At 42.8% G+C, this 27,500-nt stretch overlaps 1 protein-coding gene across 1 annotated transcript in view; it reads left to right on the top strand.

The window, feature by feature from the left end:
- Positions 1 to 27,500, top strand: part of LOC311240727 (carnitine O-palmitoyltransferase 1, liver isoform-like) — a gene marked incomplete at its 3' end in the record, with an annotated part of 221,994 nt that overhangs the window by 191,357 nt on the left and 3,137 nt on the right. The window lies entirely within an intron of this gene.

A 27,500-nucleotide genomic window follows, 5' to 3' on the forward strand; every position in this document is an offset into this window, starting at 1 on the left:
AATAGCGCTAATCTGAGAAAAGTGTTGCCAGATTTCTATCAGCATGTGACTTGTTCCACCAGAGGCGGGAATATCCTAGACCATTGCTACTCGCAATTTAAGAACGGTACAAGTCTCAGGCTACTAGTCCTTTCGGCAAATCAGACCATGACGCCATCTTTCTTTTACCTCAGTATAAACAAAGTCTCAAGCACGCCCCTGTAGTAACGCGAGAGGTTAAGCGCTGGACTGTGGAGTCAGAGCAGAGGCTCCAGGCAGCACTTGAATGTGCAGAATGGAGTGTGTTCCGCCACAACACAGACAATATTAATGACTACACAGAGACAGTGCTGGACTTTATTTGTACTTTGGTAGAAGAAACAATCCCCTCTAACACAATTAGAGTTTACCCAAACCAAAAGCCCTGGGTAGACTAATCTGTCCGTGAGGCTCTGAAAGCGTGCACCTCAGCATACAATGCCGCGCTTGTGACAGGCAACATGAATGAACACAAGGCGGCGAGATACAGTTTGAACAGGCTGACTCTAGAGCTATGTGGCAGGGCCTCAGAACGATGACAGATTACAAAGGCACCTCCCTCAAGCTGAACAGTGACATCTCATTGGCAAATGATCTCAATACCTTCTATGCAAGGTTTGAGGCTGTGAATAACACCAGCCTACAAACCACTGCAATGGAGGGGGAGGCCACTGCCGATGGAGACTCAGTGTTCAGGATAACAGAACATGAGGTGAGGAGGACCTTTAACAAAGTGAATATCAGGAAGGCAGCAGGACCGGACGGTATCCCCGGCCGTGTCCTAAAAGTCTGTGCCGACCAACTGGCCCCGGTATTCACTGACATATTTAACCTGTCCTTAGAACAGGCTGTCATCCCCACCTGTCTGAAGAAGTCCACCATTATGTACCCACCATTATGTACCCAAAAAATCCAAGCCTGCTTGCCTCAACGACTATCGCCCTGTAGCTCTCACCTCCATAGCCATGAAGTGCTTTGAGAAGCTAGTGAAGGGCTACATCTGTTCCTCCCTCCCGATCAACCTGGACCCCCTGCAATTTGCATACCGCCCCAACAGGTCCACGGAGGACGCCATAGCCCATGTGCTGCACACAGCAGCATCACACCTGGACAAGAGGCAGGGGAACTATGTGAGAATGCTATTCATAGTAGCTGTACAGCTCAGCATTCAATACCATAGTCCCCTCCAAACTCATAGCCAAGCTCAGGGACCTGGGCTTGAACTATGACCTCTGCCAGTGGGTCTTGGACTTCCTGACGGGTAGACCCCAGGTGTTGAGAGCAGGCAACTGCACCTCCTCATCTATCACCCTCAACATAGGGGCCCCCCAGGGCTGTGTTCTGAGTCCCCTCCTCTACTCCCTGTACACACATGACTGTGTGGCACAGTGGAACAACAACACAATCATCAAATTTGCTGACGACACAGTAGTGGTGGGCCTGATCTCTGCAAACGATGAGAGGGCCTACCTGGAAGAGGTAAAGAATCTGTTGCGGTGGTGTCAGGAGAACTGCTTCTCCCTGAACGTCAGCAAAACAAAAGAGATGATTGTGGACTTTAGGAGGTCGGGGGTCAGGGACTACAGCCCCCTCAGCATCAACGGGGCACCGGTTGAGAGAGTGAACAGTTTTAAGTACCTTGGAGTCCACATATCCGAGGACTTGACATGGACCACACACATTGACAGTGTTATCAAGAAGGCACGGCAACGCCTCTACTTCCTTAGGCGCCTAAGGAAGTTCCAAGTGAGTCAGAAGATCCTTAAGAACTTCTACTCATGCACAATAGAGACCATCCTGACTGGCAATATCACCTCCTGGTTTGGGAATAGTACCTGTTGGAGCCAAATGTATGTTTTTGTTTACTTTGTAAATAATTGTATAGGTCTATAGTCTATATTTCATACATAGCCTATAGAAGCACTTAAAATGCCATAATCTATATAATCACTGTTAGTGCCAAATGTATGGTTGTGAAATTATTATTATTATTATTGTTATCTGTATGAATGAAGTCATGACTTATATACATAATGGGTTTTGTGATCATGTATTGTTGTAATTATTATATTTTTGATAAGCTAATTAGGGAGATGCCAATTAAGATGCATGTGGCTAATTTGGGGAAACAGGCATCAGGTGTTTAAAATGGGCTGGCCGTTACACAGCCAGTGTTCTAAGAATGTCTGGTATGTGGCGACACGGTTTTTTGACCGCTGCAGAGCAGCTTATATGTTTTGATTGTTTTGATTCTACAATATGATTTCGCCGTCAAACGGTAAGATACACATTTCCTATGGTTCATTGTGGGGATTATTGGAATCCGAAGATCTATATGGAAAATATGAAAGGAAAATAAATGTCTCATACAAATCCGATCTCCCGAGTGCTGCTATCTGAGCGCGTCAACCAAGCGCATACCAGTAGAACCAGAAGGTGCATTTATGTTGTATAAGGATTGCATCTTTATAGTCAAAAAACCCTGCTGCTTGTTGATGAAATGGAGTTAATGGACGTTGTACATGTTTCGCGCTGCGAATGGAAAGCGAGCGGTATCTGACATTTACTACGGATCCAATACTTCCGCGTTGCCGTGTTGTTTATGAATGAATGCGCTCCGCCCTCCGCTGAACGACGCGTCACCGCGGTGTGTGTAAAAGCATAAAGGGAGGTTTCAAGGCACCCAGAAGGACTGCATGAATGAAGTGCATTTCAAACGCGCAACGCGGCTGAAGTAAAATAAAACTGAAACGTTGTGTTGGTGTTTTGTGAATGGAGAAAATGCCTGATCAATTGAAAGAAGGGGGTTCTGAACACTCGAAGGAAGAGGGTGGAGCTGAGTATGAAGAGAGAGCTGGAAAAGAAAAAAGAAAAGCTAAAATGTTTAAAGGCCTCCAGAAGTGCAAGACTGGGTTTAATAACCAAAATGAAAAATGAAATAACACAATTAATGCAAAATGTGTGCAATGTTGAATTGGTGAGATCCAAACTGGAAAATGAACTTCCACGATTGTGCAGTGACCTGGGTACATGCAATGACTTACTGTGTGAATTACTGACCACAGAGGAGATGCAAAGTGATCAAGTTGACTGGTATGACCCCAAAGTGGAGTCTCTTCTGGAGTACAAGGCTACAGTTAAAGATTGGGTTTCTACTGCTTCTGTCCAGAGAGAATCAAATGTTGTAAAACCATGTGACAGAGTTTCACGGAGGTCAAGGTCAAGGTCAAGCGCATCCGGATCATCTCTTGGCTCACTAAAGGTTACTCTGGAATGTAAGGAGGCGGAGCTTATGGCAAGAGCTGACAGGTTGGCACGGCAACAAGCTATGGAAAGGGAGGAAGCCAAGCTTGAAGCTGACAGGTCGGCACGGCAACAAGCTATGGAAGTGGAGGAAGCCAAGCTTGAAGCCAAGCTGAAGGCAAATCGGAAGCAGTTTGAACTGGAAACGGAAATAGCAGCAAATGCTGCAAAACTGAGTGTCATAAGGAAATATGAGCATTCTGATGTACAACCTGCCACTGCCATGCTCTCACATCCCACCATGCCCCATTTAGAAGATGGGATGAATGACTATCTGGAACAAGGACTACTTGACATAGAAGATGATGGGCTTGTGGATGTGCATGGTCAGGATCTATTTTCAAGCACAAACCTGGAACCTGAGTTCATTCAGCTGCCTCCCCCAACTGTACAGAGAGCAGCTATCAGAGTGGGTAACCCCAATGATAATACAAGCATCCTCAATGTAGTTGGAGCTACTTCCAACTTCCAAAGTCTTGTACAGAATACACAAGAAAACACAAGCTCCAGTGCACAAGCCACAAAGGCCCAGCCAAGGCAGTTGCCACCCCCATCCAGCAGCTCATCTTCCGGCTCTGGAGGAGATGAAATGAGCAACCTGGTAAACATAATGGAAAAACAAAACGTGATAACTGAAACACTCGTTAAACAACAGAAGATGTCTTCATTACCGCCACTCAGTATCCCAACATTTAATGGAGATCCTTTAAATTACCAGTTCTTTATCAGAGCATTTGAACATGGTATTGAGAAGAAGACAGAGGACAGTAAGGACAGGCTTTATTTTTTGGAGCAATACACTGTTAACCAACCAAGAGAGCTGGTGCGTAGTTGCCAGTACATGCAACCCGACACAGGATACACAGAGGCAAAAAGATTGTTGAAGCACCATTTCGGAGAGGATTATCAGATCGCCATGGCCTACATCAACAAGGCTCTTGGTTGGTCGTTTATCAAAGCTGAAGACTCGGAAGCTTTAAAGGCCTTCTCAGTGTTTCTCAGCAGCTGTCTGAACACAATGGATACGGTGGACTACATGCAAGAAATGGATCACCCAACTAATATGAAGGCTGTTCTCTCCAAGCTCCCGTATAAGTTCAAAGAGAAGTGGAGAGCTATAGCTTGTGACATACAAGATAGAGAGAAGAGACGAGCCAAGTTTAAAGACCTGGTGCTGTTCATAGATAAGCAGTCAAGGCTTCTTTCCCACCCTGTGTTTGGTAACCTCAAAGATTCTCATGCCACAACCATTTATACTCCTGCGCCTACTGCATCCAGCACAACCAGCCTAAGGGCCAAACAGAGTAAGAGTGGCTTTGCCACCAGTGTAACAACGCCACAGGCAACTACTGAAACAACACCAGCAGCAATGGGACCGAAAGACAAAAGGGTTAATCGGCTGCCCAACCGCTGCTTGTTTTGTCAGGGAGAGCACACTATTGCCACCTGCCTTAAGATCCTCAAGAAAGCCCACAAGGACAGGCTGGAGTTTCTGAAGACTAAGGGGCTGTGCTTTGGATGTTTGGATCTAGGGCACATGAGTAAGGGTTGTACTCAGAGGCTTACCTGTAAGGAGTGCAAACTAAAACACCCCACAATCTTGCACATCGCTAAGAGGCCACAGCAAACCGAAAAGGCTGTAGCAAGTGCTGCTTCCAGTGTGGACTTGGTGGACAGGGGTAAGGATGGACGGAAGGATACTGGGGCCGGGGAGCCAGAAGGCATCCTAGCAATTGTGCCTGTAAAAGTGAAATCACAGAAGGGTAATAACATCATAATGACGTATGCGTTCCTAGACACTGGGAGCACCGCAACATTTTGCACTGAAGCACTTCTACAGCAGCTCCAAGTAACCGGCCGAAAGGCAGAAATACTGTTGAAAACGCTAAACAAGGAGGAATCCACTAAAACCTCTGTCTCATGTGACCTGGAAATATGTGGTCTGGAGAGCGATGAGTATGTGCAGCTTCCAGATGTGTACACTCAGAAGGAGATTCCAGTGCGTAAAGATAACATACCCACCCAAAAGGATGTGGATTCATGGCCGTACCTGAGGGAAGACATCAGGATCCCTCAGATTGATGCAGAAATTGGTCTGCTAATTGGATGCAACGTGCCAAAAGCTCTAGAGCCATTAAGAGTCATTAACAGCCGCGGGAATGGCCCATACGCTGTTAAGACTATCCTGGGTTGGACGGTAAATGGACCGCTAAGGACAATGAATCTATCCCGCACTGGAATACCTGTCGTAAGTGCAAACAGGATATCTGTCACAAGAGTGGAGGAATTGCTGCAGCAGCAAGTCAAGCTCGACTTCCCGGAACACGGGCATGAGGAAAGGAAAGAAATGTCCAAAGAAGACCATACGTTTTTGGAGTTAGTCTCCAACTCGGTCACACTGGTGGATGGACATTATTCTATTGGGCTCCCACTGAGAGAAGAGCAACTTGAACTCCCCAACAATCGTGGTGTTGCGGAACAAAGAGCTTTAAACTTAAAGAGAACGTTTCAAAGGAACAAGAAGTTCTATGAAGACTACAAAGTTTTCATGGCTGATATCTTGGCCAAGGGTTTTGCTACCAGGCTGACGCCTGAACAAAAGGCGAAGCAAAACAAGAGGAGTTGGTATATTCCACACCACGGAGTATACCACCCTAAGAAGCCGAGATTGAGAGTGGTGTTCGATTGCGGAGCGACCTATCGAGGTACATCTCTAAACGCACAACTGCTCCAGGGACCAGACTTGACCAACAGTCTTACAGGCGTCCTTACAAGGTTTCGGCAGAAACGTGTCGCCTTCATGGCCGACATAGAAGCCATGTTTCATCAGGTCAAGGTGCCAGAGGTTGACTCAGATCTTCTCAAGTTTCTGTGGTGGCCCGATGGGAACCTGGACAGCGAGCTAGAGGAGTACAAGATGGTTGTGCATATTTTTGGTGCCACCTCCTCCCCCAGCTGCGCAAACTTTGCCCTGCGGCAGTGTGCAAAAGACAACGTGGATAAATTCAGCACTGAAGCAGTCTGTTCCGTCCTGAAGAATTTCTATGTGGACGACTGCCTGAAGTCAGTGGAGGACGAACCAAAGGCACTGCAAGTTGCTCACGAACTCATAGCCATTTGTGATACAGGTGGTTTCAAGCTGAATAAGTGGGTTAGTAACAGCAGAACCCTACTCCTCGCTCAAAGGAAGTCAGAGATCTGGATCTGGATCTAGATGACCACATCTTACCTGTGGAAAGAGCCCTAGGCGTACAGTGGTGTACCGAAACGGATTCATTTGAATTCAAGATCAACCTACCAGACAAACCGCTTACCAGGCGAGGCATGTTGTCAACGGTGAGCTCCATCTACGATCCGTTGGGCATGTTGGCCCCCGTCATCCTCCCTGGAAGGCAAATCCTGCAAAGGCTAACTGGAATGAAGCTCAGTTGGGATGAAAAAATCCCTGTGGAGTTCGAGCAGCAGTGGTCCAGGTGGTTGAGTGACCTTGATTTGCTGAGAGGCTTCAAGGTCAAAAGATGCATCACGCCTATAGGCTTCGGCCATCCGGTCTCCGCACGGTTGCATCACTTTGGGGACGCAAGCGAAACAGGATACGGTACCGTCTCGTACCTAAGATTGATGAACAGTGACGGTACAGTTCACTGTTCTATCCTCATGGGCAAGGCCAGGGTTGCTCCACTCAAGCCTGTGACAATCCCAAGAATGGAGCTTACGGCTGCCACTGTAGCGGTTCGTATGGATCGGATGATGCGAGAAGAGCTTGAACTTTCACTTGAACCATCTGTCTTTTGGACAGACAGTACATCCGTCCTAAAGTACATTAAAAATGAGGCTTTAAGGTTTCAGACCTTCGTCGCTAACAGAATTGCTGTTATAAGAGCGTCCTCAAAGCCTTCCCAGTGGAGGTTTGTGAATGGCAACACGAACCCTGCAGACTGTGCCTCAAGAGGCACCTCCGCAACTCGCTTTCTCAAGGACGAAGCATGGTTGGCAGGGCCAGAGTTCCTTCATTTCCCTGAATCTCACTGGCCCCAAGAGCCGGATCTACCTCTCACAGTCAGTGACCTGGAGGTGAAAGTACTTTCGGTACAAGTTACCACCAGAAAGGATGGGACCATTGGAGAGGATGGTGAAAGCACAGTCAACAGGTTGCTCACTCACTACTCTGAATGGCATCGCCTAAAGAAAGCTGTTGCTTGGATCCTGCGCATCAAGTCTGTGCTGAAAGCACAAGCGACAAAAGGCCCAACTGACAAGAAGGCAAAAGACAAGAAAGGACCCCTCTCAGCTGAAGATCTACAGCAAGCAGAAACCGCGATAATCCAGTTTTGTCAGTCTACTTCATATAAGGAGGAGATGACCGCGCTGAAGAAGGGACTTTCAGTAAAGAAGAACAGTCACCTCAATAAGCTCTCCCCTGTTCTCCAGGACGACTTGATGAGAGTGGGTGGTCGGCTGGTGAAATCAGCTATGCCGTTGGAAGCCAAGCATCCGCTTATCCTACCCCCGAACCATCACATGACTCAACTGGTCTGCAGACACGTTCATGAGAACGTAGGACATAGTGGAAGGAGTCACACCCTCTCTCGACTGCGGCAGAAATATTGGATTCCTGGAGGAAATGCCGCCATCCGAAAGGTCATCTCGAAATGTGTGACCTGCAGGAGACTCAGTCAAGTGAGGGCTGAACAGTTAATGGCAGACTTGCCAGAATAAAGAGTCACTCCTGAGGATCCGCCCTTCACAAATGTGGGCGTAGATTTCTTCTGCCCATTTGAGGTGAAGCAAAGAAGATCCACAGTGAAGCGATACGGTGTGGTTTTCACCTGCCTCAACATCAGAGCAGTGCACTTGGAGCTAGCTCAAAGTCTCGACGCCACCTCATGCATTAACGCCATCAGGAGGTTTGTGGCAAGAAGAGGCACCGTGAAGATCATGAGGTCAGACAATGGGACAAACCTGGTTAGAGCTGAGAAGGAGCTGCGAGAAGCTATCCAAGGTTTAAACCACACAACGATCCAGAACACCCTGCTGACTAAAGGGATACAGTGGATATTTAACCCACCAACAGGATCCCATCATTGAGGAATCTGGGAAAGGCAAATAAGAACTGTCCGACGCATTCTCAGTGCCCTCACACAGCAGCAGAAGCTTGATGAGGAAGGGCTCACCACTCTTTTGTGCGAGGTGGAGGCTATCATAAATGATCGGCCCATCACTACCGCTTCCAACGATGCTGGAGACCTAGAGCCACTAACACCTAACCACCTCCTCCTGCTCAAGACCAAACCTTACCTTCCTCCCGGCACATTTGATCCAAGCGACGGCTATGGGAAAAGAAGGTGGCGTCAAGTTCAGTACATGGCGGACTTGTTCTGGAAGAGATGGTTAAAAGAGTACTTGCCAGAGCTGCAGAAACGTCAGAAATGGACCAAGAAAAGAAGAAACTTGACAGAAGGAGACGTGGTCCTCATCATCGATGACACCTCCCCAAGAAACTCTTGGTTAATGGGCCAAGTCACTCAAGTCCTACCGGATGCAAGAGGATTCGTGCGGCAAGTGCTGGTTAGGACAAAGACTAGCACACTTCGCCGACCAATCTCAAAGCTGGTTCTGCTGGTAGAGGCTCAAGATGAACCACAGCCTGCATCCACCCCCCTCTCCTCACCCTAAGACGGCCCTTATCCTACCCTCCCTTTGAAGATGTGCACTCCCCCCCCCCTCCCCCACGCCCCCAAGAATACACGCTACCCCCTCCCTTTACACACGCACACATTACACGCATCGTCTATACACACAACTATTTCGTAGATGAACTGTGCGCTACGTTTTTCACATTCGCGCTACGCTCAAGGAGCAGAAGATTGGACAGTGTGCAATGTGACGCGGACTTTGTAGAACAAAGAAGTATTGTGTTGGCTCCGTTAAGCATGTTTTTGGTAATTGCCATGTAAGGTTCCACGACAATTAGGGGCCGGTATGTTGGAGCCAAATGTATGTTTTTGTTTACTTTGTAAATAATTGTATAGGTCTATAGTCTATATTTCATACATAGCCTATAGAAGCACTTAAAATGCCATAATCTATATAATCACTGTTAGTGCCAAATGTATGGTTGTGAAATTATTATTATTATTATTGTTATCTGTCATGACTTATATACATAATGGGTTTTGTGATCATGTATTGTTGTAATTATTATATTTTTGATAAGCTAATTAGGGAGATGCCAATTGAGATGCATGTGGCTAATTTGGGGAAACAGGCATCAGGTGTTTAAAATGGGCTGGCCGTTACACAGCCAGTGTTCTAAGAATGTCTGGTATGTGGCGACACGGTTTTTTGACCGCTGCAGAGCAGCTTATATGTTTTGATTGTTTTGATTCTACAATATGATTTCGCCGTCAAACGGTAAGATACACATTTCCTATGGTTCATTGTGGGGATTATTGGAATCCGAAGATCTATATGGAAAATATGAAAGGAAAATAAATGTCTCATACAAATCCGATCTCCCGAGTGCTGCTATCTGAGCGCGTCAACCAAGCGCATACCAGTAGAACCAGAAGGTGCATTTACGTTGTATAAGGATTGCATCTTTAGTACCGCACAAGACCGTAGCAGACTACAGAGAGTGGCCCGTTCAGCCGAACGCACAATTGGAGGTGGGTAAGGCTCTTCTTGGGTAAGGCTAAGAGGCTAAGAGAATAATCAAAGACTCCAGCCACCCAAACAACTGCCTCTTTGAACTGCTGCGGTCAGGCAAGCGATACCGGAGTCTCATGGCAAGCACAGAGAGACTCAGAAGAAACTTCTATCCCCAGGCCATCAGGATGCTAAATGACAATAACACTATGTAACAAACCATCAAATACACTCACAGCACGCACACACACTCACTTTAAACAAACAACTCACTGCAGCACCCACTTTACCCACTTTAGACACTTAACACACTTTATATTTATTGGTAAAGAATTTGCACTACAACTCATACCTCATCACACCTTACTGTAAATTGTACCTAAATTGTACCTCATCCCATTTCTGCATTGTACTGTATATTGTATTGTAACTCAGTTACTTTTCTACTCTGCATTGTATATTATGTACATTGAACACTTTTGTCTACATACTTGACTTCTATTTTATACTTATCTATTTTTATCTAGCATAATCTCTGGAGCAAAACAGAAAGAAGCATTTTATATACAAGTACTCTGTATTTTTATATGACTAATAAAAAAACGTGAAACTTGAAACTACACAATTTTCACTCTGGGCTAAAGATCTATTGGCGTAGATTTAGGAATAAAAAGTTCTCCATTTACAATCCTGCCCGTTTTGCGCAATCATACTTTTAAAGTCGGGACTAGATCTTTCCTCGCGAACGGATACTTGGGTCACCACAGAGTTTTATTTGACGTAATTGGTGCGAGTTCGGTCACGTATCTTACGCTCAACCAATTGGGATTGTTTCTTCTACCAGAGTACAGACAAAGTCCAGCCGAGGTGGGAACGAGAATCGTTTTCTAGCCACTTCTCAGCCTAAATGGCCTAAAGAGGGCAGTGAGGTGGGAGATGAGAGCAGTGAGGCAGGCCTTGGTGAGAGTGGTGGGGAGGGGGTCGAGGGAACAGGTAGTGGTCTTGGAGGTGATCATGATGTCTGTGATGGATATGGACTGGGACAGAGTGAGGGGCAGTGTTAATTTTGGCAGCTATTTTCATTTTAGTTTTAGTCTTAGTCATGTGTCAAGTGCTCCTTTTTCGTTTTCATCATATTTAGTCATCTACATTTATTTTTCGTTTAGTCAGTTTTAGTCAACTAAATGTCTGAGCATTTTAGTCTTAGTCAGTTTTTGTCTCAATTTTGTCTTTTTTGTTTTAGTCTAGATTTAGTCGACGAAAACGGATGACATTTTTGTCTATTTTTAGTTAATGGAAAAAAACTTGTCAGAAATAGTCAACATGGAACATTTTCTGATTTAAATTGCGTATTTATTTTTTAACCTAGGGGAATCTGAGTCGGTGGCACAAGTGATACACAGGAAGTATATGTTGGTGTAGACATGGTCCAATGTATTGTTGCTCCTACAGTATATGTTGGTGTAGACATGGTCCAATGTATTGTTGCTCCTACAGTATATGTTGGTGTAGACATGGTCCAATGTATTGTTGCACCTACAGTATATGTTGGTGTAGACATGGTCCAATGTATGCATCTAAGAGAGCATTACGGATGTGGTGACGTTGTTTCTGACCAGAGAGATGACGCTGAACTCTGTCTGTCTTCTGTTTGCTGTGTCTTTCCTTTCTCTCTGCCATGTCCGTCCTCTCTCTCTCCGCTGTGTCTGGTAGCGGTTTATTCTATAACAGGATACTGTAAACTAAGTAAACAGAACACACAGTAGTACTAGTAGTAGTACACACTGATTGCAATCTGCTTGCATAAAAACATTATATAAAATCACATTCTGAGGTCAGTGTTAAAGTGCCACATGGAAGAGGTCTGGTTAGTGGTTAGAGGTGGTCTAGGTCTGGTTAGGGTAACGTAGAGGTAGTTAAGCATTCATTATAATTTATTATTATTATTTAGATAGATGGATGTAAAGGGCTAGACCAACTCTTAACCCCTATCCGGACCTAGACCACCTCTAAGTCACAACCCTAACTTAGGGGTTAAAGTTAGAGGTGGTCTAGGTCTGGTTAAGGGTTAGAGTTAGAGGTGGTCTAGGTCTGGTTATACTGATCCGATACCAGTGCATACATAAAAAAAAATTATATTATATAAATTATAAAACTTTTTTTCTTTTCTTTTTTACAGCTACTGTTTTATATATACTGTTTTTTAGTAATAACTAGAAAGTAATGGTATTTATTCAATAACAGGTGATTGTATAGATTAGTATTAGTATCATTAAATGACAACTATGCTCAACTATGCTTCACCCACGGAAAGGTTGTTGGCACTTGGCACATTGGTTCCACACGGACGTTAAACGTTGTTGTGCACTTCCTATCCAGAAGCTCCGGTTCAGTTAGCTCCTAGCAGAGGCACTGTTGTGATTTTTAATGCAAAATAAATATTCAACATTCTCTTTTGAGACTCCGCCTCAGACTCTTATCATTTGGCACTAAAAGCTAAACATTGTCACCGGTATGGCTGTCTGCATTATGTCATTAATTGTGTGCAGTGCCACATTAGCGTGAGCTAGCTTAGCCACTAGCTAACGCGATCTAGATGGAAATACAAACAATGTAACGTTACTGGTGACAAAGTGATTTACCTTGGAATACTCCTTTGCCAACTTGCTGTACTTTGTTTGTAGGTCTGCAGCTGGATTATGAATAGTCCCAACTTTAGCCAAGGTAACGTTCAGCTAAAACTAGCTTTTCAAATAGCTCCAGCTAATGCTAATAACACAGAGCTCCCGTCAGCCGTCACTGTTCTGTCGGGACGATGGCATTAAGAAAAGTTATAATTAGTTTGTCTCGTCTTGTTTTAGTCAACAATATCAACATACTTGAAGAGAAATTTCGTCCTGGTTTTTGTAAATTACGTTTTTGTGTCGTCAGTTGTGGTCAACGATATTTAATAAACTATTTAGTCTCGTTAGCGTCACATGGTATTCAATAACGTGACGTCACGTCTCGTTGTCGTCATGAAAAAAACCTTTGTTGACGAACATCTTTCGTCATCAATTTAGTCAACAACATTAACACTGGTGCGGGGGTCAATAGATGTGATGTTACGGAAAGAAATGGTGCGTTTTTTGGAGTGATGGGGCGGGGGAAGGGGAGCAGAGAAGAGGATGCAGTAGTGGTCGGAGAGTGGGAATGGGATAGGGTGTAGGTTTGATATGGGTAGGGAGGCAGAGCAGACAATGTCAAGTGTGTGGTCTTTTTTTGTGGGTGGGGAAGTTGATGTGCTGGGTGAGGCTAAAACAGTCAAGGAGGGAGAGGAAGGTGTGAGGTTTGAGTTGGTCAACGTGAATGTTGAGGTCACCAGTGAGTAGGAGGTGGGTGGAAAGAGAGGAAGCTATAGTCAGGAGATCGGAAAATTCAGATAAAAAAGAGGGGTGAGGCTTCGGAGGGCGGTAGCATAGCTGTCAACATTGGCAGGAGACAAAACGTGTACATTTTAGCCCCACCCCTTCCCCCGGCCCCGCCCCCTCGGCCCCGCCCCCTCCCAATGGAGCTGCCTCGTCGCTGCCATCTGCTGGTCAAAACCTGTATGTACCCAGCCATTCGTTGTAGGGTAAACTTTTCCTACTTTAAGTGTAAATGCTATGTAAATGATGGTTTTGTTGAACATTTGTATTTCACAGGAGAGAAACTGTATTCAAAGAAAGCTATTAAAATAGTCTTTGAATCTAAATATACTTTCTTTGTGTTGATTTTACATTAATTCCATGATTTTACTCAAGTAAATATCTGTTACAAGCTTCGGTTTTATGTAGAAAAATGCTGTTTTTAATCTAGATTAATCTAGATTGATTACAGAAAATTGTGAGATTGATTAGTTAATTTTTTTTATCTATTGGCGGCGCTGGTGTATATATTATATATATATATATGTGTATGTGTGTATATATGTCAGAGAATCAGCCCCTTGCGTCCTTAGTGTATAGCAGGGGTAGGCAACCCTAGGCACGCGTGCCTGCATAGGCACGCGGGGGCATTTTCATAGGCACAGGGGGCAGCATAAAAAAATATATATATATATATATTATACTTTATTTTTATTTTTATAAATATTATAGTGAAATATTTTGCACTGTTGTCGCATTTATCTTGTTGAAACCCTCCCACAGGTTCTTTTTACTACCACATATTTAATTGAGACCCTTTATTTGTTTATTATTTCAATTTAGCTGGAAATGCATTGCTACATCATTCAGTAACATTTGCAGAGCCTTATAACAAAAACATTATTACGGTCACCATTGTGACCAGTGGGATTAATCAACACATTTTATTATTTATTTGTCTTATTTCATTGAACATTGCACATGTTAAAACCCATCAACTTGTGTTCTTAAAACAATGACAATAAACATCGTTTTATTAGGTTGAAATAATGTGGTTGTGTACTTATTTTTCTGTTAACTTATTATGGATTGAAAACTGAAAACCTTAATGCACAGTAACTGAACTCAATATTATAAATTATTTTTACAGTGTAGTCTTGCGATCAATCAAAACTTATTTACACGATATACCTCACATTCCATTCACATCCTGGTGTTCTCCTGGTGTTCTCCATTAGGCCTGTAGGTGGAGCTATGACAGCACACGACGATGGTGTGTGATGTGTCAAAAAATGAATGGGCAAATGTGAGTGAAATGGTCGCACTGTATGCAGCTGTTTGTCTGCATTGCATTCCCCCCCCCCCAACTCAGATTTAGGGTTGATACAACCATCATAATAATATTGTTAATAATAACAATAATGATGTAATAATGTAAAAATTATCATTAAAAATACCTGATTATAGGCGGTTAGGTGGCTGAGCGGAGATTGCGTTCGTCACCAACCCCGGAGCTGTGAGCTGGATTCGCCTGTTCGAATCCAGCTCACAGCTCCGGGGTTGTCACCAGCTTGGCTGGCCGTTCACACTAATACAATTGGCTGTATTAGAGGGTGGGAGAAGCTGGCGGGGTGGGTCCGGGTCGTTGTAAACAGCGACTCCTACAGTTCGGTCGGGGCGCCTGCTAAGCGCGGATAGGACCTGAGGGGGATAGTGTGATCCTCCCACACGCTACGCCCTCTCAATGAGAATCTGCGCTGCCAGGTGAAAAGAAGCGGTGATTGGCTGGACATGTGTCGGAGGAAGCATGTGGTAGCCTCCACTCTCCCAGATGATCTGACTGTGGGGGGTAAGTGTGCAGCGACCAGGAAGGGATTGGGAATTGGCATACAACTAACATTGGGATGGGAGAAAATCGGAGGAAAATGGAGGGGGAAAAAGATAAATAAAAAAATAAAAAATAAAAATACCTGATTATGAGGGAAAAAAATTACGATGCATGGAATATTGTTGAGGCACACTAGTTACAACTATATTTCAAACAGGCACTCCATGTCAAAAAGGTTGCTGACCCCTGGTGTATAGCATATGACATGGTGTATGTTTGTTCATTGATGTGACAGTGTCTGGCAACATACTGTTTGTGTTCTTTTTCTTTATTTTTTCTTTGTGTTTGTGATTTGTCTTGATGTGTGTTTGTGAAACTATAAAAGCTGAAAATAAAATATTATGAAGTGTAAATGCTATAAAAATACAGTAAATTACATTTGATCAAAATATTAACCATTAAATAAAGGTTGTAATCTGTAAATGTATTTGATTTGACTGTAAATGTTATGAATTGAAAATGGGGGAAGTCCTTCTCTGGTCTGCATCCCCTTAACAATTGTGTATTGCACAATACTGTATTGTACCCATTCTGCAATCTGTTAAATTTAGCAATCAATCAATGTATTACCATAGTGCCTTTATACCTTCATCACTGTAGGCTACATATTAATACTACAACTCGTTAAAGCTATAAAAAATACCTATGGTCATTAATTTAGCAGTGGGAATATCATTTTTGGAACAGTGTGTGTGTCTACAGAGAAATGTGAGATAGAAAAAAAGCCAATGCGATTTTGTGTTTTTCCTCAATATCTCTGCAATGCCTGCGAGTTACCAGTAACTGTATTTGTCATACCATGACAATTCACGACAACTTTTTAAACGGATCAATTTATATTTATAAATCGCATTCAGGTAATTGTGCGTCAGAGTGAAGGCATGCTCTCCGTGGAGGAATGAGGAGGGGACGCGTGAACCTTAGGGGATGACACAGAGGCGCAGAGCAAGCGGCTGTTCACCAACACACATTTACACATTCCTGCATCACATACAGTAACTTTGTATTGTTTTATCCACAGAAGTTTTGCAAACCCTTTGTTCCAGAGACAAAAGCCACAGAGTGGGCAATCAAGAGACACTGGCTAAGTTGATTTGACACCCTCGGTGCATCAGTCTCTCCCCTGAGCTCTGAGCTTTATCCGGTCGCTGTTCTCTTCTTCGGGTCGCAACCGTCTCCCGGTCTGACTTCCTGTGATAACGGTCTAATCTACACTGCTGCCACCTGTCGTCACGGAGGGGAATTGCAGCCATTTTGTAAAAATTAATAAGTACAAAATACGTGCCAATACGTGAACCGTGAACAGGGCGTGAAGAGGGTTGAAAAAACAGGAGAATCCCGGGGAAAACGGTAGGGTTGACAGCTATGGGCGGTAGAGAAGAAGTGCAGTAATGGAGTTGGGGAGGGAAAAGGCGAGTTATTCAAAGGATGACATGGGAGGGAGGTTAAGGTGCAGTTCAATGATAGAGAGGGAGTGTTTGTGGAAAAACAGCAAGACCCCCCCCCCCTCGGCCAGAGAAGCGGGGCTTGGCAATGTAACTGTAGTTTGGGGGGGTAGCCTGGTTGAGGGAATAGAAGTCCGAGGGTTGTTGCCAGGTTTCAGTGAGGAGCAGTAGATCATGGTTATTGTCGAGTATTACTTCAGAGATCACAGGTGATTTATTGGAGAGAGAGCGAGTGCTTAGCAGTGCAAGGGAGATGGATGGGGGAGCGGGTGGGAGGGAGCGGAGGTTATTGAGGTTAGCGGTGCGGTGAGCGATAGTGACAGGGGGGCGGGAGGCAGTCCAGAATGAGGGGATGTTTGTGCCGTCAGGAAGGTGGAGGGTCCGGTTTCGATTATGACGGGGGCCTCGTGGATGCCAGCATTTCTGGCAGCAGTAGCAGCAGAGAGACGGTAGTTGTTGTTGTGTGAGTGAAGATCGGCGGCAGTATGTGAGACTGTGGTGGGTGAACCTCGGCCCCTCTCGGGGGTCTGGGGGCATGCCCCCTCCGGAACTTTTATTTAAATTTTTTTAAGTTTTAATGTTAAATGCATCAATCTGGTGCACTTTGAGACCAAAATAAAGAGGCTAGATCTATGATGAACTTTGTGCTCAAAACACAAAATCGACTAGAGCATACATTTGAGCCATCAAAGAAATGAAGCAAAAGTGGTTACTGGTTTATTTTTTAGAAAATAAAAAAATATACCGGATTACTATTACGACTACTACCACTGCCAATACTACTGATACATCCCTATTGGCAAACTTTATATAAAAAATATATATATATATTTATATAATATATAAAACTGTCGCCCGCCACAGTCTAGGTAATGGAGGCGGGAGGGGGGGGGGGGGGGGGGGGGCGCAATGAAAACAATAAGAGAAGCAGGAGTCCGAGTTGGGTATGAGATAGGAGCAGGAATGGGTTAAAAATGGCTAGTAGCTGATAGGCGGAGAGTTGAGGGAAAGTAGTGTTGGACCAGAGCGGCAGTGTGTTGATGTTGTGTGTAGTAGCAGTACCAGCATTAGTAGTAGCAGCGGTAGTAGTAGTAGTAGTAGTAGTATTATAGAATAGAATAGAATAGAAATACTTTTATTATCCTGAGGGAAATTTGACAAGTAATAGTAGTAGTAGTAGTAGTAGTAGTATTAGTAGTATTAGTAGTAGTAGTAGTAACAGTAGTAGTAGTAGTAGTAGTAGTAGTAGTAGTAGTAACAGTAGTAATAGTAGTAGTAGTAACAGTAGTAGTAACAGTAGTAGTATTAGTAGTAGTAGTAACAGTAGTAGTAACAGTAGTAACAGTAGTAGTAATAGTAATAGTAGTAGTAGTAGTAATAGTAATAGTAGTAGTAGTAGTAGTAGTAGTAGTAGTAGTAGTAGTAGTAGTAGTAGTAGTAGTAATATGAATGAATGAATGGAAACTGTTATTTAAAATGGACACCACAGCTACATTGGACCAGTCACAGTGGACAGACCAGATCTGTTGTTTTGCGTGTTTATGGCACTTGTAGCTGAGGGGCTACACAACCCGGACTGTATTAAAAGATTGTTTAGATTAAACCACTACTAAATATTATTACTTGCCAGACAGTACAGTTAGATAAATATGGCAGACACTCAATTGACGGCACGGGGACAAGGATATCAAGTTTACAGTATTTTAATCGTCATATCAATATACAACTGAATTATCACGTTGCTCTTTTAATAGTAGAATGTCAGAGTATCAAAGTCAGGGGGAATGAATATTTCCTAGGTTAAGAATACTCGACCGGAGCTCTGCAGGGAGTGAGAGGAGGTGATACAGGGCAAAGCAAGGGGGGTAGCTGGAGACAATGATTTCCCTCTCTGGAGTTGTAATCTCCGGAGGAATTGAAGAATGGTCGGATAATCCTGTGGTCACTGAAGAAAAGGGGTCTCGTACGGAACCGGTCCTTGTAATCCTAGCGCCCGATGGCAGCGTTAATAGCTCTTAATCCAAAGCCCGATGGCATAGATGGTAGCTAGCTAGCTTCGTTTGTACTGGAAGCTAGCCCGATGACGATCTTCAGGGAGTAGTTAGATCCAAACGCAGATGGTTTTAACTATACGTTTCTCCACGTTACTTCGCTTACACAAGTCACTATACTGCGCCAATAATGGCTCTACAATATTATGGTCGTATCTAAGTAGCTACTAGCTATCCGTAACGATACACCGCTGGTAGGTCTGTGTACAACTGTACCGGACGTATTACAATCTCGCTCTGCTGCTTCTCCTGTTCTGATACTGCCGACTCGTTACTTCCACTGCTGTTAGGTTACTGCTCACACGGCTGCTTGCGCCATCTACAATATATATACTCAGACTGATTTCTAGAGCGCAGCCGATTTACCTGTCCGGAATCAATGCACCTGCTATGGGCATGTCTGAACTTGCCCGGACACGTCTTTGAACTCTGTCTGAGGGGCTCGTCTGCTGGCGCCTCCAATGTCGAGGGCGGTGCCCAATGAGGCGAGCGAATAATACTATGGTGCAAACGGATGGCTTAAAGGTATATAGCTTATATATATAAACAATATACAAGTTATACAAAATAATAAACGCAGACTTTCAGTATTAATCTGGACCCTTCAGAACAGCACTAGTGCTAGTTTTCAACACTAGTCCATTGGTGATTTTCTTTTAATTTCAGCCATACCTTGAGTCCTACTTCTGTAGTAATAGTAGTAGTACCAGTAATAGTAGTAGTACCAGTAGTAGTAGTAGTAGTAGTAGTAGTAGTAGTAGTAGTAGTAATAGTAGCAGTAATAGTAGTAGTAGTAGCAGTAGTAGTAGTAGTTGGTTTCACCTTTAATGAGTACATGTGCTTCATAGAAGGAAGGAAAATAATGTCTGAGTCAGCAGGAAGGGCGCTAGGGGGCGTGTTGAGTAAAATGAAAGTGTGCACTGACCTTGGGTTTTCAACATTTACACAATTATTTGATTCAATGGTGGGTTCTGTTTTATTTTATGCTGCTGGAGTATGGGGTTTTGATGATGCACCTGAATGTAATGCGATCCAGAACCGGGCCATAAGATACTTTTTAGGAGTCCATAAATACACACCAAAAGGGGCTATAGAAGGGGACATGGGGTGGGACTCTTGCTTGGTCAAGCAAAAAGGTGAAATGGTGAGGTTATGGAACCGCCTGGTCCAGCTGCCAAATGGCAGGGTGACAAAAAAGATTTTTAATTGGGACAGAGCACACGGTCATCCCTGGTCAAGAGAGATGTCCATGATTTTTTCTTCTACTGACTTGAGTATGATTTTTATGAACAATTTGCAGTGTAAGGTTCACATAATTAAAACAAAATTATCAACAATCCATCAGAATAAGTGGAAGGTGGAGATTTGGAAAAAACCTAAACTTAGAAAATATGTTGCAATTAAAAATGAGTATTTTACTGAACCTTATGTAATGTTAAACTTAAAGAGAAGACGGAGGTCTCTGTGTGCCCAGTTGAGGTCTGGCACCCTGCCATTGGCGGTGGAAGTGGGTAGATTCCAGGGTAAACCTGAGGAGGAGCGGTTGTGTGTTCTGTGTGATCTGGGAGTGGTGGAGGATGAATATCATTTTGTTTTTTATTGCCCTTTGTACACCACTTTGAGGAGGGCTTTATTTGAGAAAATTCAAATTATAAACCCAGATTTGTTTTGGCAGTCTGAGAGCTGTATGTTGAGTTGTTTTTTTGTGGAGGACATCTTTGGTTTTGCAGGATTTTTGGAGAAGGCATGGCACTTGAGACAAAACACACTGTATCCTATATAATTGTATTTGAATTCACCTTGTTTTTCTGTTTATTTACATTGAGTACAGCTTGTGTTATATTAGGTTTTATTGTATTTTCTTGTATTTTTTTATGGCCATCTTGGTCTATGTCATTTGTTAAGTAATTGGTAAAGTATATTATTATATACTTATTGTTATGTGTCTTGTAAGCCCATATGGGCTGGGCATACATCTGTATGTAAGACACGAAAATAAAAAATATCAAAAAATCAAAGAAAATAAAAATAAAAGTAGCAGTAATAGTAGTAGTAACCAGTGTTGCAGTCGTGGTCACACCCGGTTACACGCCGTGTTACCAGATCACTGAGGCAGAAGTACGCGCGATCGCGCACGGATGTGTACTCGCGTGTACGCGCAGACACGCACACAAAAATGCGCTCTATTCATTTGTTGTGCGCTAAGTACCCGGCCACCCATAACAAAAGCGCGTCTTCAACCACACCCCCGCCCGCAAATACAAACAGATATAAACAGAACATTTGACAACAGTATCATGTTCTGTTCCTACCTGCAACACGACTGCACCACTGCCTGCAACGCAACCTGTTACCCGTCCTGAACCAACGATGCCACCGCTCCCCAAGAGAAGAAAGCTTCAGAAGAATCAGCTTATCCAAAGCAAACTTAGTTTCGCTATACCTGCACTGTCTGCACGACCTCCAACGCCCGCGCCCCCCACGACAGAGACAGCTGTCCTGCCACTCCACAACAAGGCAAGTAACCGCATAACAGCTTTTCTTTTTTTCTAGTCTATAGGCCCTAATGTATTTGTCCAGATTGACTAAGGTAGGTAGGCTCTTTGCCTCTTTGTTTCTCTTGAAATAAATAATCGTGGCACTGGAAATAATCATGTTTTAATTCAATGTGATCACTGATTAATCTTGTACTGACAAAATGCAGATATATTCTTACAAAGAAATGTATTTGCCACGCAATCACATTGGAAGAATAATCATTCAGTAATGATTTGCCTTGCTATTGATTGAAAAATGTATTAACAGATTGCAGAATGGGTACATACAACAAGATACAAAGCATTCAGTTGACTAATTGTATATGTTCTAATGTTCTCTGTTTTGAAACAAATAATGTAAGTGATTGATTGAAACGTTTATTAACAGATTGCAGAATGGTACAGTACAGTACAGCTCAATACATGCATACAATTGTTAAGGGGATGCAGACCAGAGAAAGACTTTGTCTTGTTTACATCAGGGTCCCCCATGTTTAATTCATCATAACATACACCAGATAGACAGTCTTGCTCTCTTAATATGCTGGTTAAATCGGCTGTCTTTAACCTGAATTAGCAAACAAGATACAAAGCATTCAGTTGACTAATTGTATATGTTCTAATGTCTCTGTTTTGTTTATTCATCAACAGGACCATGAAACGGTGCCCACCACTTGTACAAAAAGTACCCTGCCACCATCACTGAATGAAACGAATAATGTAAGTGATTGATTGAAACGTTTATTAACAGATTGCAGAATGGTACAGTAGCCTACAGTACAGCTCAATACATGCATACAATTGTTAAGGGGATGCAGACCAGAGAAAGACTTTCGTCTTGTTTACATCAGGGTCCGCCATTTTCAATTCATCATATGACATACACAACATACAGATAGACAGTACTGCTACACCTACATCTATACATTTATGACATACCAGATTTGCAAATACAGTACTGTTTGATACAAAAAGTGTCCAGAAAAAGTGTATATACATTTGACGTAGAAACTGTACATTGGAGGAGGTTGGGTGGGTGGGTGGATGGATGGGGGGCTGTACATTGGAGGTGGGGGGGACACACTGTACATTGGAATACTGACAAAGCCATACTTGGTAATTTACTGTTTTTTGAGTGTTTTTGAAAGTGGGTAGTGATTCACATTCCTTTACAGCTTTGGGTAGAGCGTTCCACATTGAATCCCTGATTCCCTGCCCCCCCTTATCAAGTTTGGTGTGAACGATGGGCTGTGTTAAAAAGATGGGCTGTGTCTGTGATTGCCATGGAATGTTAACTTGCAAACCATCCATAGAGGCCTATCTCAAACCCTGCCCCTTTTCTTGATCCTCCAATCACAGCTGTCGCTGTCCGAGGTAAGCGACAGCTGTGATTGGAGGATCAAGAAAAGAGGGCAGGGTTTGAGATAGGTCCATTAGTGTCATTGTCTTTCATATGCTGGGAATGTGTTTTGATGTTTTTTTCTGTCTTTGTTGTTTTTTCAGCAGGGAGATGGAATTGTTCAACCTGATTCCAGTACATCCTCACCGATACCTGACCTATGGTCAGACACGATGTGGAAAGAACGACAGGCCAACTACCCGTGGCTTGATTGTAAAGATGGGAAGTTCGGCTGTAAAGTGTGCTCAGCCGTTACGAAATTATCTGTCTTCAAAAACCAAGGTCAACGATTGGCAGCAGAATGGACTGACTATGAGATCACACACAGTGGAACAGTAAAATCTGCTATGCTGATGTCTCTCAGGAGAAAGGTGTGTTACCACAACTCCTCAGGTGCACATCACCAAGCAGAACGCATTCTCAATGACGCAAAAAAACAGAGAATTGAGAAATCCACTGACACCATGCTCGTATCAGAACTGACGGCTACACGTAATGTTTTCATATCTGTGTACTATTTAGCAGAGGCGGACAGGCCGTTTTCAGATAGTGTTGATCTGCTGGAATTACTAGGGGACACTGGGTCTGACATTGGCTTCAGCTTGCACTCAAGAGAGAGTGCAGCAAACATCACCAAGCATATAGGTACAGAAATGCGCAATTTTTTTTGCAAACGCATAACATCCATAGAAGGTAAAATTTCAGTTCTGATTGATGAGTCAACTACCCATGCAGATAAAACTACACTGATTGTGTACCTCAAAGCTGAAAGTGACAAGAACCTGGACCCAGAGTTCTTATTTTTAGATCTGATTGAACTTCCCAACCAAAAAGCAGAAACAATTATGCTGTTGAAATGCCTCAGTGAACATGGCTTTGATGATGCATATTTGAAGAAGCACTTGGTTGCATTTGCAAGTGATGGAGCCAGTGTCATGTTGGGACGCAAAGCTGGTATAGCTGCAAAACTGACTGAACTGTATCCTAACATATTGACCTGGCATTGCTTAAATCACCGGCTGGAACTTGCTGTAGGTGACACAGTTAATGAGATCACAGCTATGAACCATTTCCAGGTGTTTATGGATAAATTGTATACCGTGTACAGTAGATCACCACTAAACCAAGAGCAACTGACAGTGTGTGCAGCCGGCCTGGAAAAACAAGTGAGAAAAATTGGCCGTTTGCTAGACACAAGATGGGTATCCAGTTCTTTCCGCACAGTGTCTGCAGTGTGGGATGGTTATGATGCACTTTGTGCTCATTTCAGCATGGCAATGACAGACGAGAGACGACAGAGCGCTGATAGGAAAACATATGAAGGTCTATTCAGGAAAATGACTTCATATCAGTTTTTGCTAGATTTAGCACTGCTGTACGACACCCTAAGTGAGTTAAGCATTCTTTCAGAAGCTCTGCAAAACCGCCAAATGACACTAACCTCTGCAGACAAACGTATGAGGCGTTGCATTAAATTCATTGATGCAATGGGAGAAAAACAAGGCAACAAAGTCCTTGAAGCTGAAACTGCAGTAAAAGAAGGTAAATTTGGCACAGTTGATCTGACAGACAGACCGAAAATTGTTTCCATCAACCGGAAACAGTTTCTCAGAAGTCTGAGCAATAATCTAACCAATCGGTTGTTCACCACTGCATCTTTTAAGGGGTCATCATTAGTGGCACAGAAAGAGTCTGAAGCACTGTATGTTCAATTGCTTGCACAACTCCAAGTTCTTGAGTGTAAAAGCTGGCCAAAAGAAATGCCACTAGGATTTGGCGAGGTGGAAATAAAGCATCTGTGCAAAAGATTCAGGCTGCCCCTTAACAGTACTATTGATGGATTCAGGGACTTCATTGAGACTGAGAGCAATGGAGAAATGATACCTGATGGGCTTAGGCCTTTATTGAATTGCACAAAAGTAATTCCATGTAGCACTGCAGAATGTGAAAGGGGATTCAGTGCCATGAATCAAATTATCTCCCCAACCCGGACACGGTTAAAGATTTCACGGGTAGCATGTTTGATGTTCATTAAGATCAACGGGCCACCTAGAAAGTTCTGGGATCCAACAACATATGTCACAACTTGGCTGAGAGCCCATCGCTCAGCTGAGGACAAGATAACGAGAATAGCTAAACCTAAATATAGGCCCAGGACCAATTGGTGGAGTTTTACTTGAGCTGTGGAACCTCTCACTATGTGACAAATAGTCCCGACTGGAAGGTTGTACCATTTTCAACAAAGGCAAATATTGTTTAAATAGCTTTGATAAACCAGGTCTTACTGTACCCATTGGTGGGGGCTTGCTTGACTGTTTTGAAACCACTGTTGTGAAACAAATTACATTGAAAAAATGTAAGTGATGTGTACTTTTTCCCCTTCTCAAAATAAAGAACAAGTAAACACAAGTTGTCTGATTATTTTAAGTTTGCCTTTGTGTTTGTGTGTAAAACAATTTCTTTAATTGAATTAACTTAAACTAAAAGTAAATACAAACTAAATTAACAATATAACTTACATTGTTAATTTAGTTTGTATTTACTTTTCTAGTTTAAGTTGATTCAATTAAAGAAATTGTAACTACTATTACATTTAAAACATTGTTTGTTTTTTAACCATATCTGTTGACAATATAATTTCTTTATATATTGAAGGCTACATCCTGCTACCTTTTTCAGCTTCGCTATTTAAAAAAAAAAAAAAATCTGTTCTGTGCGCATGCACGTACCCGCGCGTGCGCATGCGCGCGCGTGTTACCAGTTCCCATATTACCACTGCACCCCTGGTAGTAACAGTAGTAGTAGTAGTAGTAGTAGTAGTAGTAGTAGCAGTAGTAATAGTAGTAGTAACAGTATTAGTAGTATTAGTAGTAGTAGTAGTAATAGTAGCAGTAGTAATAGTAGTAGTAGCAGTAATAGTAGTAGTAACAGTATTAGTAGTAGTAGTAGTAGTAATAGTAGCAGCAGTAGTAGTAGTAATAGTAATAGTAGCAGTAGTAATAGTAGCAGTAGTAATAGTAGTAGTAGTAATAGTAGTTTTGATTTGATTTGATTTTATGTTTTTTATTTTCGTGTCTTACATACAGGTGTATGCCCAGCCCATATGGACTTACAAGACACATAAACAATAAGTATATAATAATATACTTGACAAATTACTTGACAAATGACATATAGACCAAGATGGCCACAAGAAAAAGAAAATACAATAAAACGTAATATAACACAAGCTGTAGGCAATGTATGTAAACAAAGAAACAAGAGGAATTCATATACAATTATATAGGATATAGTGTGTTTTGTCTCAAGTGCCATGCTTTCTCCAAAAATCCTGCAAAACTGAAGATGTCCTCCACAAAAAAACAACTCAACATACAACTCTCAGACTGCCAAAACAAATCCGGATTTACAATTAGAATTTTCTCAAATAAAGCCCTCCTCAAAGCGGTGTACAAAGGGCAATAAAAAACAAAATGAGATTCATCCTCCACTACTCCCAGATCACATAGAACACACAACCACTCCTCCTCAGGTTTACCTTGGTAGTAGTAATAGTAGCAGTAGTAATAGTAGCAGTAGTAATAGTAGTAGTAATAGTAGTAGTACTAGTAGTAGTAGTAGTAACAGTAGTAGTAATAGTAGCAGTAGTAATAGTAGCAGTAGTAATGGTAGTAGTAATAGTAGTAGTACTAGTAATAGTAGTAGTAACAGTAGTAGTAGTAGTAGTAATAGTAATTGTATTATCCTTGAAAAGTCTATTCTAATGATCTCTCGGTGGTCATCGCGGCCTGGTGGTCATTCCAGAAGCCTGTCGTCGTGGCACTTCTCTCGTGCTGCCCTTCCCCCCCCCCCCCCCCCCCCCCCCCTCTCTGTGATGAGAGGAGGGAGCCGTCTCAAAGTCTCTGATGGTTCCTCAGTCGTTCTTGGTCTCAGTCCTAGTCTGCCTTACACCCGGAACCACTGTCAGATTTATAGGATCTTCGTCATAGCAATGACGGCCTCGCCCCTCTCCTGGTTACTATGGGCCGCTGCCACTGCTTTAACCTTTAAACACACATTTTAACCATCTGTTCCATTAATGTCAAACCTCTCTCCCTCGCTGGAGCCTGTTGCTGTTCTTATCAGCTTGTTGATGTTCTTGATGGAATGTAAACACCCTGCTGCTCACACTGACTGCTTCCACCACCCTCTGCTAAACCATGCACATTTCGACCTCTCTGACCCGGCCCCTCCAGCTGCTGTCATCTCCCCCAATATACATTACATACATTGAAAACACCGATATCTCTCAAGCAGTAGTAGTAGTAGTAATAGTAGTAGTAACAGTAGTAGTAGTAGTAGTAATAGTAGCAGTAGTAGTAGTAGTAGTAGTAGTAGTAGTAGTAGTAGTAGTAATAGTAGCAGTAGTAGTAGTAATAGTAGTAGTAGTAGTAGTAGTAGTAGTAGTAGTAGTAATAGTAGCAGTAGTAGTAGTAATAGTAGCAGTAGTAATAGTAGTAGTAGTAATAATAGTAGCAGTAATAGTAGTAGTAGTAGTAATAGTAGCAGTAGTAGTAGTAATAGTAGTAGTAGTAATAGTAGCAGTAGTAGTAGTAATAGTAGCAGTAGTAGTAATAGTAGCAGTAGTAGTAGTAATAGTAGCAGTAGTAGCAGTAGTAGTAATAGTAGCAGTAGTAGCAGTAATAGTAGTAGTAGTAATAGTAGCAGTAGTAGTAGTAATAGTAGCAGTAGTAGTAATAATAGTAGTAGTAGTAGTAGTAGTAGTAGTAATAGTAGCAGTAGTAGTAATAGTAGCAGTAGTAGTAGTAGTAATAGTAGCAGTAGT

The sequence above is a fragment of the Notolepis coatsorum genome, assembly GCF_963971535.1.
Source record: "Notolepis coatsorum genome assembly, chromosome: 14".
NCBI classification, from domain to species: Eukaryota; Metazoa; Chordata; class Actinopteri; order Aulopiformes; family Paralepididae; genus Notolepis; species Notolepis coatsorum.